At 33.6% G+C, this 15,551-nt stretch overlaps 1 long non-coding RNA gene across 1 annotated transcript; it reads right to left on the bottom strand.

Annotated features, from left to right (window-relative positions):
- Window positions 1-3,005: 3,005 nt before the first annotated feature.
- LOC128246647 (uncharacterized) lies at window positions 3,006-15,457 on the bottom strand. Its single transcript, XR_008263307.1, has 5 exons — window positions 15,376-15,457; window positions 9,090-9,200; window positions 8,328-8,486; window positions 6,540-6,615; window positions 3,006-4,455 (listed from the first exon to the last, which is right to left on the bottom strand). It is a non-coding gene; the product is annotated as an uncharacterized LOC128246647 (long non-coding RNA).
- Between the last annotated feature and the right edge of the window lie 94 nt (window positions 15,458-15,551).

Here is a 15,551-nt window from a genome sequence, read left to right as displayed (position 1 = left end):
ATAAGCGAGTGGAAAGGTGTGAATAATATCGAAATGTTACATTATTACACTGTCTGATTTATTCTATCTAAATGAATATATAATAAAATATTATTTTATTATATATTCATTTAGATAGAATAAATCAGACAGTGTGAGGATGCTATAGAGTATAGACTATTCAACCTGTCATCGTCTCAGACTCAGACAGATTTCTAAAGTTCTGTGTTTTCAAAATACACGTGGGAATCCAAGGATTTTTCAAAATAAGGTTCAGGGTTTAAGTTTGGTGCTAGCTGATACTCATGACATAACAGAGGCCGTTTGGTTCGCGTTGGTAATGCTAAAAATAGCACTATAATAAAGAAATCACATGATCGGTCATATGATTTAGATAAGGTCAAGGTAATCAGAAACGGATGCGGTGCATTCTCTCGAATGTTCCAGAGGAAAACCACAAATTTTTCTCAACATTGCAAAAAGACTGTTTTCAAAGCGCTCTGCTTGTTCTTGTCATAACGTTTCGATTGCCGATTGATCTTTATAAATATTTAATTCTTCGTTACGCATTAAAAGTTTTGTGACGCGCTCCTTTTTTGAAGCCTGTCAACTTCAGTACTAAAAGTCTTGTATTTTCGCGATCGAATCTAGATTTTTGAATTTCTCCGCGTGCTTTATGTTGATTTTAAAATCAAATTATATCCGTACACTTTGCAAAATTGCTGTTTAGTTTATTTTAAGCTTATCATGGAAGGTGTTTTGGTGGCTGGTGACTCCAATGTCTACAGACTCCGAGATTCGAGCAACACTCGGTCTGGCAACGTGAATATTTCATTCCTGGCCGTCTCGGGTAAGTTTCATTATACAATTTTTGAATTGGATAAAAACCTAAATTTTTACGACATAAATTTGTTTTGATTCATGAGTATTAAAGGTAATGTTGTGCCAAGGAGAGATATAATGCACCAGTCAATTGTAACCATGCCCCCCCCCCCCCCCCCCAGTCCATCGAATAGCAGGAACTTTGACCTGTCCAGTCAATTCCAAGTAAATTTGCCACCATGTGGGAACAAACTGCTGGTAAAATTTCTGCCAAATGGAAGGCCCATTCCCCAGTTTTCAGCGCGAAAAAACAAAACCACAGAATTCACTTGGCACTGAGGGGCTGAAAGGCTAAATAAAGGAAGAGACGATTCCAGCCATCATAGCAAGCCAATAGACTGTGACACCTGTATGAAATGGTGGTGCAATCAAATAAAACTGCATTTGTTAAAGGAACCATATCTTTAAGAATAGATTAAATATGTAAGCGTGAGATCAGTGACGTTCACAAGTTGCCACACTTGAGGCATGAAGCAATTTTTTTTTTTAACTTAATTATATAACGGCAAGTTACAATGGTTTCGGGCAATTAAATTCTAAAAGTAAATTGCCCAACTGGGCAAGTTTCACAAAACTACTATTACAAAGAATGTAACTGCTATGCATAAAAAAGCTGCCAATGCTTTTTAATATCACTAGAAATGCTCACAGTACTTTATGAATGATGTCAAGAACAAATTGCTATCTATGCTAAAATTAATATCTATGTATTTTTCACTTCTTTGAAGGTGCTCGTTACGTAAAAGACAGGAAGAACTTCCGCTGCCGAGTTCGGGAAGAGGTGGAACATCAGCATTTCAGGAGTATATACCTTCACCTTGGTTCCAATGATGTATTTTGTACAATCGAGGATTTCTACAGGTGCCTAGTTTAGATGATTTAAAAGGATTTTATAAAATATTCATTATTGAATATGTGTATTGCTGTAATAAGTTTTGAAACTCTTATTTTTAAATTTAGTACTTTCTAATTTGACACATGTAAACGCGTTTCTGCAACACCATATATTATCTTTAAACATATGTTACTATATATAGTAACAGTTTGCGTTGTCCAATTGGTAATACCTGCGCACTAGGGCCATACTCATCAAACGTGATTATAGCCCCGGAAATGTTATCAATGACATGATCGATAATAGTCATGCAATTATTCACTACTTGATGGAGTTGACATGGTTGAATGCATGCATGGTACGGTAGTTGAGTCAATTGGCTCCTTCTGCCTTTCAAATAGGAACGATTCACTGAGGCACTAGCCTTGCAGGTAATCCAGCAGACATCGGGAAAACTGTCTGTCCGACGTTCCTGACTGGTAAATGTTGACTCGGTCCGACTAAATTTGTGATGGGGTCAGTCCGTCTGACCGACAGTATTCACGGCGAGGTGTAAATAAAAAAAAATAATGAAGATTTAATCTTTATCAATTATCAAACACGGATTTAAAGTAAGAATAATTTATTTTGTTTAACAGAAAATCGTTTTTTTTAATGAAATTATCAAATAACCATTTGTTTTCGAATCCGATGTCGTTTTCCGATAGTCGGAATGCATACCGCATTAAATCAAACACCATGCAGCATTTGCCTCCCTTTGCAATACATTACAAAATAATGTTTACTACTGTGTATATATCGCGCGATGTTTTGAAACGCTAAAATGATAAACTTTTGTCATAAACATTGGAATGCTTTAAATGATAGTTTCAAACAATAATCTTATCCATAATCCTTTGGAACATGCTATTTGATAACGAAAACCGTACTGGTATGGTCCAAAGAATACAAATTGCCAAAAAATCGCCCAGTCGGAATTTTCATTACGATTAAGTGCGAGTGTCTGTCAAAATATGGCAACCTGAAATATTAGTTATTTGTGATAAAGATTTACTGGTTAATATCTTAATACATTTTTATTTCTTGTAATTGTAAAATTAGCAACAAAGGCTTTGATAAAGCAAGTTATCAAACAAAAATTGTAGGACCAGCAAATTTTCTATCGGACCGACAAAATATCAGAGGCTGTGGGTTCGAATGACCGAGACTTTTTCTGAACTTTCGTGATGTCTGATCCAGGAAAAAAAATCTATTTTAACAAATGCATGATAAGTAACACATTCCCCAGAAGACTTCTGACCATCTTTCTTTGAAAAAGATCATTATCAATGACATTATTTGAAGAATGTGATTTTTTTACAATCTAGTATAAAAATCTGTATGAAAACATGGTGGCACTATGGTATAAATTTAACTACTCAAATATTGCTTAATATCATATTTTATTATTGTATAACTTATATACTGTCTAATACATTATCAATACAACATTTCATGGGTTCATATGTAAAATGCTGTACCCATTAAACAACTTTTAAAATGATGCCAATGTAAATATGAAAAGTTCATGATACAACAAATAAAAAATTCTGGAAATAGTCAGATAAAAACAAGACAAAAATAAAGATGATATTGGAGTTTTATACTTAGTAATTATTGTTTAATTTCTTACGGGAATTATGTCCATTGCTATCTTAATGAACTTGATCAACATAATTGGTTAATTTCGTCAAAAAATGTTTTGTAATAATTTGTTTTGAATGCAAAAATAAGAATTGTATTTGTATCTGTATCCATATTACAAGTTTATGATTTCTTCACAGTTGAACAGCATATGAGGGGATATAAGTAGTAGCCTTATTTGATCCATGGCAAAATTTGACTAGAAAAAAACCCTATTTAAATATACATTTAATTCAAGACAATACTAACTTGTTGACCAGCACAGATTTCTTATTCCAAACAGTTGTACTTAAGAAAGCTGTTACATATGAAAATTATACATGAAAGCATCTTAACCAGTGACAGTTTACTCCCATACTTTTGTATCTTCCCAATGAAAAATCAATGACCATATCACTTCAAAATAAACTGCACCATCTTACAGGCTTCTTGTATCAAACTTCTTAAAATTTCAATCAATGATTTAAAAACATAAAGAATGTATAGCAAAATCGAATTAATACAAGCCTAAGGAATCATCAAGGTCTCCAAAAAAAGTCTCTGATGCATCTAAGGCCATGGACCAGGTCAGTCTGTACCATACAGCCGTCTTATTGCCATACAAATGTATGAATGAGTTTTAAAGACCAGTGAATGTCTAAACATGCCAACAGGTTTTATGTAACTTGTACACTGATATGAGTCAATAGCTAATTTTCAAAGAGCTAGCATGACCATATCATGGCAGTCTGCAGGTTGATGACCATCTCATACAAGGCTGCAGGTGGATGAGCATCTTATGGCAGAGTACAGGTGGCTGACCATCTGATAAGAATACAGGTGGATGCCCATCTCATGGCAGACTGCAGGTGGATGTCCATCTCATGGCAGACTGCATGTGCATGACCATATCATGGCAGACTGCAGGTGGATGGCCATCTCATGGAAGACTGCAGGTGGATAGCCATCTCATGGCATACTGCAGGTGAATAACCATCTCTGGCAGACTGCAGGTGGATGGTAATCTCATGGCAGACTGCAGGTGGACGACCATCTCATGGCAGACTGCAGGTGGATGACTGTCTCATCATGGCATACTGAAGGTGGATTACAATGCAATTATTCAAACAAATTGTCCAGTTAAATTGTGAATAACATTATGTAAGGTTATATCAAAGAGGATATTACATGACTGCTTATGCAATGCAGAGTTCATGAAAGAAGTTTCTTTAAATTAATAAAAGTGAGCATTTAATTTAATTTTTTTAAATTTAAGCTTAAAATCAATAAAATTTAACAAGTTAAACGTTTAGTTTGCATACTTTCAACAACAGTTATGTTTAAAAAACTAAAATGGTGTTAATGCATGATGGCATAACCGTTAATGATATAAATACAGGGTAATTGTTTGTTTCAGTGAGAGATGGCAATATATTTCACAGATAGACTGCCAAATCCTATATATCACAAGTGAACCAAGTAAATATGTTGCTTTTGGTGTTCACAATGCGAAATTTGCTGTAATCTTACACTTAAAAGAATAAAGAGTGACAATTCATTGTAGTTCTTCATAAACCTTGAAAGCCAATGTCACATCATTAAGCAGGTAAACATCATTGGTGAATCTGTACAAACCACCAAAAACCTTATACCAATAATAAAACAATTTAAATCAGGCTCACTGGTTCAATATTATATGTGACACTATCATCTACATAATCAGTGTGTGTATACCACATGATAAACTGTGTCATAAATGTTACACCGGAAGGCAATATTTTGCTTCAGATGAAGACTTTAAACAAAGACAAAGATAACTTTCATATTTATTCACCATTTAAATGAAACATAGCGCAGTCTACGCCGTTTAAGGAGCACCTCCTTCTGTCTTTTACCAGAGTTCAATTGAGAGTTTAGTTAAAATACTTCCGACAAACTTTTTCACAATACGGCCGTCTGACGGAGCACTGTCAAAACATTATTTTGGAAACCTGTTTGTCGAAGTGTTAGATGAAACTAAACACCTTGTCAAACTTCAGTAATAAAAGGAAGGCAGGGCTATTTAAGCGGCATAGACTGCCCTTGGTTTCATTTAAATTGGTGTAGTAAAAGAAAAGTTATCTTTGCTTTAAGTCTTCATTTTAAACAAAATGTTGCCTTCGGACGTAGCATATATGACGTAATTTATCATGTGGTATGCACACACTGATAAGTATTGCACTGTGATTAGATTGGCACTAAATCATCTAACGTTTAAAACTTTATGATGAAGATATAGTTTTCCTTCAACAATAGTATAGCCTGCAAAGTAGTTTGATCAGGACTCATATTAATTATTTTGTGTACAACAGACAATTATGTAATCAATACTTTCTTCACTGATATACTGCTCATGAATTTTAACACCCACTGATTGCTTACTTTTAGCTAATTTACTAATGGCAAAAAATTGACAAAAATGTTAATAGAATTGATTTCATATGACATTGTTATCAGCCTCTTGTTTCCAGTCCGTTTGTCCTTATTTAATGTGGCTTTATACACGAACATTGTTCCAACACTTATTCAGTACTCAGTTTTAATATCGCTGCCATTTCTTTGTTTTCAATTGAATCATTGTAATCTTTTTGATGTGGTTATTTTAGAATAACATCAATATCTACTAACTAATTTTGTGAAATCCTTTAGCCATTAATTGTACTCTGAAGCAGAAAAGCTAAAACCAAGTTAGGTTACGTTGCAAATAACTTATACAAATAAAATTTTAAAGCCAATTTTAAGTCACCATTCCAAACCATTAAATGGGTCCATTATAAAAAAATCGCAGACCGTATAGTGCTGACATGAATTTCCCATTTCAAGGTAAATTTTAGCTCACTGTACATGTTATAAACAATAAGAGGTAAAGATTTGCTGAAATATCTTTAGATTAAATAATCCAATTTCATTTTCTATTCCAGGTAGCACAAAGAGTGGATGTTCAGGAGAGAACCATCACAATACTGCAAGCAAAGTTTAGAAGAACCAAAAGTGTGAACTACATCACAATCTGCATGAACTCTGACTGAGAAGTGTCACAAAATGGATAATTATTCCTCAAGACTACTTTCCAAATTAATTTATCTCAATGAAACCACACTGCTAGACTAACTAAGCAAGTTTCAAGAATTGAAAAGAATACCTGTCCAAATGTAACAACAGACCAATACCCATCAAAAGTACTTCATCAACATCAATGGATCTTTAACGGATATCACCTGAAACATGAAATAAGAATAAAACAACAGTACTGCTTATGCTAGGCCAAAAGGGTAAAACCCAACTGAATTAAAACCAGAATCATATGATACTGCTTTGGTCATTGTTGTATATGTCCAAATACTTCAACAATATTTGCAGGCAAAAGTGAAGACATACTTCAGCAAGGGTTTAATATCAATACTACTTAAACAACAAATGAACAAAGAATTTTAAAGTTTAAAAGCTTTGAATGATTATGGCTTTGTTGAATTCAAGTTCAATTGTAAGCAGCATTATATTTAATAATTTTTTACCCAAGGCTGAGGTAAAAAACAACAGGGCTACGACAATATGTTAAATTTTGGAGTTAAAATCAATCATACTATAAGCATAAAAATCCCCCATGCTGCTCTAAAAATAAAATGAAAAATAATTTCGAACAGGATTATTGCAAAGCTATTACTGAGAAATAAAATATTACTATAAAACCCCTGAAAATATGTTGAAGACATAAACATCTTTAGAAAAATAGCAGCTAATTTTTAAGGTTACAGTCCTATACCTTAAGTCCTAAAACATTACTTTGAAGTTTAACAAACAGACATGTAATTGGTGGTTAGATCGAATATAATACATATATGTCACAGAGATAGCGCACTCGACTATTCCGCCGCTTTTCAGTGTAAGGATTAAAAAGTTTTGGCGAAACATGCATGGATCACTGTTAGATTAGATTTAAATGCAATACATGATGTGCTGAGATATTAACATAAATGTCTAATAATAAAGGGCCATTATTTGCAAAACACAGTTATCTAACTTGGTTATTTAAGTAGGTAAGGTGGTTGAATACCATTGTATAAAGTCTCAATGCAATACATCAAGTAGTTGCTGAGATATTATCCTTTGTGTGCTAGCATGCAAGACCTTAACCAGAATTTCTAAGTCGCATAATAAAGGGTAAAAAATTATATCATTTTAAAGAAAGAGTTATCTTACTTGATTAACTAAGAAGGTTAAATGGTTGGGAGCATGTGAGTAAAGTTTCAATGCAATACATTATATATTTGCTGAGATATTGACTGAAATGTGGTTACATGCAAAACCTTAACCAGAATTTCTATGTCGAATAATAAAGGGCAATTATTTGCATTAAATGCAAACTAGAGCTATCTAACTTGGTAAATTAAGTAGGCTGGATGGTTGAGTACCATTGTATGAAGACTCAATGCAATACCTCAAGTAGTTGCTAAGATATAACCTTTGTGTGCTAGCACGCAAAACCTTAACCAAGGTGTGACACCAACGCCGACGCCAAGGTGAGTAGTATAGCTCTCCTTATTCTTCGAATAGTCGAGCTAAAAATAGATATGTTATACGATACATGTTGGTTGTGAATTACCCCAAAATATCTATATTGTACGATACATTTCTGAACAGCATATATCTCATTAGTGTTTTTTTTAAAATAAGAGCACACCTTTAAATGCTCCCATAACACTAATTATTGATAAACAATAAAATTCCCCCTGTTTTCAGAGCAAAAGTTGCCAGGAACCCTTCCAGAATTATGGCATATATGACGTTAGAAAATGATAATACCCTTACAATAAAATACCTTCACATGACCTGTCAAATGTTTCTTTTCCATCAGATATTTCATTGAAGGCAATATGATCAGGATCTGCTAGTTTCAGAGTGTAAGATGCATGCATATCCTTTGACAAACCTTTCTTTATCACTAGAATGTGTGTCTACAGTTGCTTCAGCTCAGACACTGACATCACTCTTATGCTGTTCATTCTATTGGGGTTTTGTTACCACTTAAGACTTCAATGCACTTGGCCTCGTGGAAACATGGGAAATGTTCATCAAGTGTGATGATGATCTAGGGAGATGAGAAGACAAAAACAAAACATTTTTAGCAGTAGCTTTATATGCATGAAACTTTAAAAAAATGGCAGCTAATTACATTGTTTATGAAAAATGCTCCAATTTGTATGCTTATGTAACAAGTTAACAACATTACAAAAATGATGTTTTTGAAATTGTGCATTGTAAACACGGACAATTGATTAATAATTTAGAGAAGGATAAAATTAAAAAAAAGCAAAGCATCCAAATGAAGCAGTGAAACCTTGACTTCACTTATGAATCTCTATGAGCCTCTGCAAGGGATATAATAAAGTTTGATAATAATAAGTGACTCTAATAAAAGTTAATAATTGTGTCAGTGATAAAGGGAGAAGTAATGTTGTAGGTCTAACATTGATACTACTTGTACCAAACGTTTGCTTTGTATTTCACAAAACAGTAGTTTAGTTGCACTAGTGTTATTGGATGTACATGTACAGATATCAATAAGACACAATGAGCACTTATTTTTTTGAGAAACATGCGTGCTAAATAACTGTTTTTTCCCCATTCTGGAAGCTTTTTTAAATTCTCTAATTTCGATGATCAGAATTGTATAGTCATTGACATCACATACCGATTTCACTTGACACTTAGTACTCATTGTCTAGATGGCTGGCAGAGTGGAAAGCTTGTGATCAATCAGCTACAGCTTAACTGTATTCTCCTCTACATAGGTGGTGTGTAACTGAAATTATACAATAGGATATGGGTTTTTATGCACATAATCTGCAGCCTCAGATGGCCCTATTTTCTCAAATATTTTTAAGAGTAACAGGCTTAGGCAGCTTATTTCATCAAGCCTAATTTATCACAGTCACTTGATGGGCATCGACTCCTTTTGGTGTCATATGACCTGTAAAAATCTTTTTCAGATTGTCTGACATTGTTAAACTGCATTAATTTTTAGTTACTTTTACTACATGAAGGATTTATATGAATGGCTCCTTTGATAAATCTGAAGAATGAAATAAATACTTTTAGGTTAAATGTTACTAAAATAAATATTTTACAGGTCATATATGAAACCAAAGCAGAAATTTCATTCTCATCAAGTGACTATGAAATGTCTTAGTTAATCTCAATTTTACTAAATAAAATGAAGTTTATAATTTCATTTCTATGTCCAAAAACTCTTGACATTATCACATAAAACATAACACAAATTATAGCAAAACTAAAATTGTGCGATTATGTTACTCCTGTTGTAAGGGAAATAGAGGTTTCGAAACATTTGGGTTGGGTGCTCTATCAGTAAATTGTAATAATATATTATGCTTTTCATTGGGAAACAACATATATTTTCACAAAGTATTTTACTGGTAAAATAATGAAAATTACATACATAAAACAAACCTTTAGATGACTGATTGAGGTATTAATAAATGAAAGCACTTTTACATACAAAGGTATTTCCTGATTAATATTCCTACAACCTTACAACGGCAAGAACAGATGAACTAAATCATGGATTTGCTTGTCTGTCAGATTTCAAAATTAATTTGTTGAGGTTATGGATAAATGGTACACCCGTGTTTACAGCGGTAATATGTTATTCTGTTCAGTAACATATCCAATAAAGCAAATAACTGGTCTATCACCTAAATCTGGCCATTTAAAAATCAACATCTGTGTAATGTTAACAACAATAAACTCACTTAATTTCCTGGAGCAACTATCACCTTCGGTTTACTCCTGCATGATAAATTTGCTTTTTATATCTATAAATTCTGAAAGCTTACTTCTGTATACCTCTAGACTCATTTTGGGATGGTACTGCAAGTAAATAGTTTTAAACGATTTTGATAGCATTCACAAGAAAACAATGTGTAAATGCAATTGTCTTGATTCTACGGTATGTTAATCAGACCATACTACTATTTCTACTGTCTGTCCATTACACAAATATTGCATACCGGTAGTCAATTTTTCAAATATTGGACAGTTAGTAGAAAAAAAAAGTATGGAATGCAGTCTCAAAACCCATATAGAGTACAAAAAGAACAATGGATGACGTCATAAACTTGTTTTAAGTATCTATAAACTTTAAAAGTCAATCAGTCTGTAAATTATTATACTTGTACTAGAAACTGTATTTCTTTAAAATATTATAAAGAGCAGAATGAATTACAGATTCTAACAACCAGTCTGACCCTGTCTTTTAAATATCACACTCGCTGAGAATATGAAATGTTTGAGTGTAGCCTTGTGAAAAAAGATACATGACTGTATTTGACTGTATGTGGCCCAACCTGGTTGAATTTCGTTATTTCTGAAATTGCTTATTTATGTGTTTACCAAATTACACCACGTCAATAGCAATATGTCAAGTTACCCCTTAGTACGGGCCCTCTGACAAGCATGCAGAAACAGTCGATAGGAATATGGTACTGTAGTACAGTAGTTATACTTTGCAATTTCATAAATACAGCAAGGAATGAGATAACAAATAACAATACAGCAAGTATAGCATGAAATTACGTCATTATTATTTATTGAATGGAACATTATTTTTAGGACAAACTAATTTCATGTGTAAATGTTAAATGATTTTCTTACTCAATAACATCAAAATTTTGTTACAATAGATAGTCAGTCTCAGTCTCTATTTTAAACTTAAAATTGAGGTATACAAAGAGTTTGTTAATATATATTCCTTTTGAAATTTAACAAAAAAAAACAATTCTTTAGAAAAAAATGTCAAAATTCAATGCATTCGACTGTTTTTTCTTCTTTCCTCTATGAAGCATTACTTGTTTTATATAATTTTTATATATATTGTTTCTTTGAAATGTATTAATATCCAAAATAAATTAAATTTTATGCAAGCAACAAAACTGTTACTAATGATCATCGTTATAATCAATTTATGTTTTATACTTTCATTTATGTCAAGATTCAAATACATGGAAAAAATCTGATATTTTCTTATCTAAACATGCATGTATTTTTGACCTTTAGTTATACTGTATTAGATCTTTTATCTTAATTTCTAACATTTCTTGTAAACCGAGTTGTTTATTCCCTTAAAGTATACATGTATAATCAAACTAAAAACCAATTGTATATACATGTATGCTTCGGATTTAACACTTTAAACATAAGGGTGATATAAAATTATAACAAGATAGCCTGAATATTTTACTGATTATAAGTATCTTCCATGGCCGAAAGTGTAAGATAGGTTCATCCCCAACCAAGCGTAGGGTGTAACAGTAAACCTCTTTTCCGCAGAACACCATGCGCGAGGGCTGGGACAAACCTATCTTACACGAGCGGCCATGGAAGATGCTTCTTCTCCCACCACAGTTTAACAAAATAATGTTAAAATGTATTTTTTACGCTGGAACTCTTCAGTCAAAGTGTAAATAATGTGCATATAGATATGTGATAAATCGTGGTTGTCATGGACATGCATGCAGTGATTCAAATTATGTAAATAGTCAAATTGTTTTTTTAAATAGTTCTGAGGAAAGTGCAGCATCATTTCTTGAATGGAGCATGAACACTTTTTAATGGTGCTATTTGAAGCGAGAAATTAATTAATTAGGATTTTAAATATTGCCACAGGACAAGGTTTCCATGACGGTACAGATGACGGTCTACAACAAGGCAGGTAATTGTGTGATTACAATTTCAGTTCGATACGGGTCTTTGTTTTATCTTTGCCCGTTTTATCTTTGTCCATAGGCAACATTTATAATATCTGTCATGTGTTTTCGTTCTGGATCGAAAAATCCAACCTGAGGACACCTGCGTTGCCAGGTAACGAGGCTTGCCGAGTTACCGGCTACGCAGCGTGTCCGAGGGTCGGATTTTTCGATCCGGAACGGACACACATGATATTTTTTCTAGCATACCTTGAATTACACTTTTTTCTGAAAAATGCATAGAAAAGCGCAGTAAATTTCACCAAACAGCATGTGCGATGATGTCAGCTGACCTCATGACGCGCATTAATATTTATTCACTGCATACGTCAAGAAGTTCCTTCAGTATCACGTCTTTTAAGGGTTATTTTGTTTTGTTTTGAAGGTGTGTTTTTGTAAAGTTAATAGTTATGGAACTCATCTATTGAAATCTCATAATTATGGTTACATTAAATGTAAAATAAAAGAAATTAAAAGTATTACGTCACAGCGCGTGACTCATCTGGCATGGGGGGATGCCAGATGGAGTTTTCCAGCACGGCTGAATTCACCGGAAATGTCTATCCGATGTGCTAGAAAAGAATTTCCAGCATGTCCAAAATTTTAGATATACCTATCTGAGGTGGGAGTAAACCTGATACCATGTGCTTGTAATGATATTTCCTGTTTTGATTACATCAAATATGTATGGTTACATTAAACAATTAGTACATTTGGAGGGTTGAAATGTTTGCTACTATAAAGGTCAATTTCAATTCAGATGTTGTTGTTTTTAGTATTTGTTTTCAGAACATGTCTGTATTTTGACTGGTTAAACAGCAGTGACACTCTTATTTAAAATCAATACATACACATGTATAACAAACATAAACTAGAAATGTGTCCATAGGACACGGATGCCCCCACTTCGATTTTTTGTCACAGAAAATAAGCCATAATGATTATTCAGGATAATCTCAAGTCTTTTTTTGCAAATAAAGGGCCGTAACTCCTAAATGACAAAAGCGATTTCCATGGCTATCGAACTTGATCAAGATATTATGGTCACAATCATGTATGTAAAGTTTTGGTGAGGATTGGACACATACTTTTCAAGAATTAGATTGGAAACATATATTTTTGAAGTATTTTGGGCAAAAAAGGGCCGTAACTCCTAAATGACTAAAGCGATTTCCATGACTATCAAACTTGATCAAGATATTATGGTCACAAACATGTGTTTAAAGTTTGGTGAGGATTGGACAAACAGTTTTCAAGAATTAGATCGGAAACAATCTTCGGGACGTACGTACGTACAGACAGACAGACGTACGTACGGACAAGGGCAACCCTATATGCCGCCACTTTGTGGGGGCATAAATATTCAACATTTCTATTGGAATATCTTAATTTCATGAAACTTTCACAAAAAAGTAAATTAGTTAATTACAAACAATACCAAAAAGGTTTCGAAAACAGAAGGCATCAAGCCGGGGCCCCCGGTATTTGCAGGTAAGACCGGACCCAATACACCATAGAGACAGGTTATTGAAGAAGGTTTTATGAAATATGTAAACAATTAGAAATTTGGGAGAGTTTATACGGTTTTAAGTGAATTAAAGTGTTTACATTAATGGCATTTGTGAAAGAGAGTGACATGCCTTGTTATAATGAACTCAATGAGAATTTACTGGAAAGAAAAAAAGACCTTTACTCGACATTTGCCAACAAAAAAATAATATGTAGACTAGTTACTGGAAGTAACATTAGCGACATCGATTTTGGACAAGTACTATCGATTGTCGCCGACGTAGCATTGTCAGCGACGATTCATCCATTGTACTCGATAATTGTTTCATCACTATGTGATACGATTGTTTATTTTTAATATTTATGAATAAAGCTGGCTCCAAATTGGGGCGCTAAAATGGGCATTCAATTAGGTATCCGGCATTTTCTACGTAAACACCAAAATGACGTTTTTTGTGTATTTGAAGCGTTGAAACACCCATCACAAATTCGGAATGGTTCTTTTAATATTTTGTTTAACATTTCATGCAAAATTACACATTTTACGATAACAATAAATAAATAACAATAACAATCTGTAGGAAAAATATAACTGAAAAGCGAAAATGGCAATGCAGGCTACTGCTTCCCACCAGATTCTGCTCTCCAAGCAGTGCACTACTGTTGATAATAGAGTGAATTGTAAGAAGTCATGGTGGATATCAATGAGCAACTGATAATGCACTAGACAATTGTAACCACGCCCTCCCCCCCCCCTGGTAAAATCCCCACCCTGCAGAATCAATCTGCTGGAAAAATCCCCGCCAAATGCCCCCGCACCCCACATAAGGCCCATTTCCTGCTATTTTTGGTGTAAAGACACCACATTCACCTGGCCAACTGGAAGGTAAGAACACGGCCAATTTCCCCTGCAGACCCCTGGACCTTGGAAGGGGGGGGGGGCGTAGTTACAATTGACTGGTGCATAAGCCCCATATTATGTTGGTGCTGATCATTCAGTCGGGTATCTATTGGCTGGTTTCACTGGCAAGCTGCTTCTTGCCAATTTTATACTTCATTTGAACACCTTGTTTGACTCTCAGAATATTAGCTAAAGAACTTCAGCAACACGTTATATATTACCTTTTTGGAAGTGTTTTTAATGTGTGTTTGCATCAAACAATCTCTTTAATACTTAAATATTTTATATAGATATATGCTTGTATATATAATATGTATTATATATATATATATATATATATATATATATATATATATATATATATATATATATATATATATGTAGTCGGTCAATAGCTATTCATAGCTACTGTAATGTTTTCTCTGTTACGTCATACCGACTGAAAATAAAATTTGATGATTTGATTTGAAACAAATGAATATCTACATTAAATGGCAGGGTGAGCAATAATTGGAACGGGCGAATAAGAGGTCCCTTAACAAGTACAATCCAACATTATGAAGTTCAAATATTATAAAGTTTACATTAACGCCCATCGTTGTTTTAACTGTGGATGAAATATTGACAAAAAATCATAAACGTTGTCGCGAAAATGTGTAATATTAAGGAACATGTTAGAAAAATAATCGCGTTTAACAGATGTCATGTTGATTCATTTTATTTGTTATTTTATAACAACTAAAACGTGAAAACAGAGGAGAGAAGATTTTTTCCATTCGCTTCCTAAATAGAGTAAACAGTACCAGATTTCAGGTACATTCAACAGCAGCAGCGGCCATTTCACTCATATAGCTGGAGTCGGAGATGTAAGGTGAAGGTTGCCCGCCGTACCACGTGATGATAGAAAATAGCCTAAAAATAGCATTACCAATGCGAACCATCTCCCATATGCAATATATACACTTAAAAATTGTCAATA

This window comes from Mya arenaria, chromosome 9 (assembly GCF_026914265.1).
Source record: "Mya arenaria isolate MELC-2E11 chromosome 9, ASM2691426v1".
Lineage (NCBI taxonomy): Eukaryota > Metazoa > Mollusca > Bivalvia > Myida > Myidae > Mya > Mya arenaria.
This window is presented reverse-complemented; position numbering and strand designations above follow the sequence as displayed.